The sequence below is a fragment of the Acomys minous genome (assembly GCF_964271855.1).
Source record: "Acomys minous genome assembly, chromosome: 10".
In the NCBI taxonomy this organism is placed as follows: domain Eukaryota; kingdom Metazoa; phylum Chordata; class Mammalia; order Rodentia; family Muridae; genus Acomys; species Acomys minous.
Window position 1 is genome coordinate 61144375 of NC_140491.1, and position 2386 is coordinate 61146760.

At 54.1% G+C, this 2386-nt stretch overlaps 1 pseudogene across 1 annotated transcript; it reads left to right on the forward strand.

Annotated features, from left to right (window-relative positions):
* The first annotated feature begins 1102 nt into the window (after nt 1–1102).
* On the forward strand, nt 1103–1810 carry LOC311607280 (large ribosomal subunit protein uL16-like; annotated as a pseudogene). Its single transcript has one exon. The product of its transcript is annotated as a large ribosomal subunit protein uL16-like (transcript).
* The last annotated feature ends 576 nt before the right edge of the window (nt 1811–2386 follow it).

Below are 2386 nucleotides of genomic sequence, written 5' to 3' on the forward strand. Positions count from 1 at the left end.
GCTTCCATGCACTTTTCATCACTGAGGCACTCAGGACAGGACCTCGAGCAGGGCAGGAACCCAGAGGCAGGAGCTTATGCAGAGGACATGGAGGGGTGCTGCTCACTGGCTTGCTCTTCAAGGCTTGCTCAGCCTACTTTCTTATAGAACCGAGGACTCCCAGTCCAGACACAGCACTACCCACAGTGGTTGGACCCTCCCCCATCCATCACTAATTAAGAAAATTCCCTACAGCTGGGTTTAAAGGAGGCATTTTCTCAGTTGAGATACCCTCCTTTCTGATGACTCTAGCTTGGGTCAAGTTGACATAAGACTAGCCAGGACACCAGCCCTACAGAGCATAGGCTAAAGTTGCCCTTGGCCCAGGCTTCAGGGCCCCTAGCCTAGAGTGGGAAGGATGACAGGAGCCCTGCTCCCCTGACAGGTAATTAGAGTCAGGAGCATGGTGACCTGGTGACGGAAGCCAAAGAAGCCAGGTGAGGGGCCCCCAGGGGCAAGCGCCTATCACAGAGCCAGACTCAGCTCCTCTGGGACTGATCTCAGTTGTAATGACAGTGCCGAGGGCTTTGGCGCCCCACTGGGGACTTGCCCTGTGCCAGCATGTAGCAGAGACTGGCCTTAGCTATAGAGCTCCATCCGGACACCATCTCAACCCTGGGCATGTCAGAGCATGCCCTCCAAGGCTGCTTTGGCATGTGGAATGGGCAGACAGCAGTGTGCACTTGGATTAGAGCCAAGCAAGGTGCCTGGCACTAGGAACCGATTCTCGTGTGCCACCTCCGTGTCCATGGCAGGAGCTGGCCAAGTCCACAGCTTGGCCTCTGGCTGAAGCCATCCTGCAGAGGACGCAGTTTTCTCTGCATCATTCCACATCAAGCCTGCAGCCACCCCCTCAATCTCCTCCATGCAACAACTTAAGGGCAGGGCTAGGCACTGGGGACATCAACACAGGGCAGCCTTTGCCCTAGGACAGGCAAAAAGCAGGACCTCTCTGTGTGCCAGGCTGGAAAAGAGACACAATGGTAGGAGCACAGCAAAACGTAGAATCAGTCTAAGGTGTAAAGACAGGGAAGGTCTGCTCTTTTCCTCCAGCGTGCCACCGATGATCCAGTTGTCATTATGGGCCGCCACCCATCCAAAGTCTCGTTTCTGCTGGGGTGTCCCTGATGCTAAAATCCGCATCTTTGGGGACGAAAAAAGGCAAAAGTTGATGAATTCCCACTTTGTGGCCACATGGTATCAGATGAACATGAACAACTCTCTTCTGAAGCGCTGGAAGTTGCCCGTATCTGCGCCAACAAATACGTGGTGAAGAGTTGTGGCAAGGATGGCTTTCATATTCGAGTGAGGCTCCATCCTTTCCATGTGATCCGAATCAACAAGATGTTGTCCTGTGCTGGGGCTGACAGGCTCCAGACAGGTATGCGTGGTGCCTTTGAGAAACCCCAGGGCACAGTGGCCAGGGTTCACATTGGCCAGGTCATCATGTCCATCCGCACTAAGCTGCAGAATAAGGAGCATGTGATTGAGGCTCTGCGTAGAGCCAAGTTCAAGTTCCCTGGCTGCCAGAAGATCCACATCTCAAAGAAGTGGGGCTTCACCAGGTTTAACGCAGATGAGTTTGAAGACATGGTTGCTGAGAAGCGGCTCATTCCTGATGGCTGTGGGGTCAAATATATTCCCAATCGGGGTCCCCTGGACAAGTGGAGGGCCCTGCATTCCTGAGGAGGGCTTCCACTGTGATGCTCTTCTGTACCCTACCAAATCATGTTCAGTAATAAATCTCACAGCCAGTTTAAAAAAAAAAAAAGACAGGGAAGGTTCTGTGGAGTGGAGGCGTGAGAAAGGTCTGAAGGAAGAAGGCTGGAGGCACCAGAATGAAGACTAGAACAGGACTCGGGGTCCACAGTAGTTAATCAATGTTTGTCTAGTGGGTGGCTGAACCCTGTGAGGCAGCACCCTAAAAATGCAGAGGGGACATAAAAGTGGCAGAGCCATGTCATCCTGGTGCCAACCTGACCTGAGCTCAACCCCATGTGGCCCTGGCAGAGAGAAGGTTGGTAGGTTGGTGCTCGCCACGGCCCACTCCTACCCATGCAGAGCCAGGAGTGGACTCTGTCCATAGAGTGGCTGGAGAGCCAGGCGGAAGAGGACAGCGGAGTCCCTGGCCCCCTGCCCAGCCCATTGGGGGTGGCCTTGGGATATACATCCACCTCCTGGCTACTGCAGGAGGCAGCATAGCCAGGAGAACCATTTGGAAATGTACATCAGTAGAGCATTCTGCTGAAAGCCAGCCAATGCCAGGACAACCAGGGTGTCCATGGCTTCAGCTCTTACAGTGAGGGTAGGTAGGGGTGGGGTCTCCTGGCAGGGCTGAGCCTCTGGC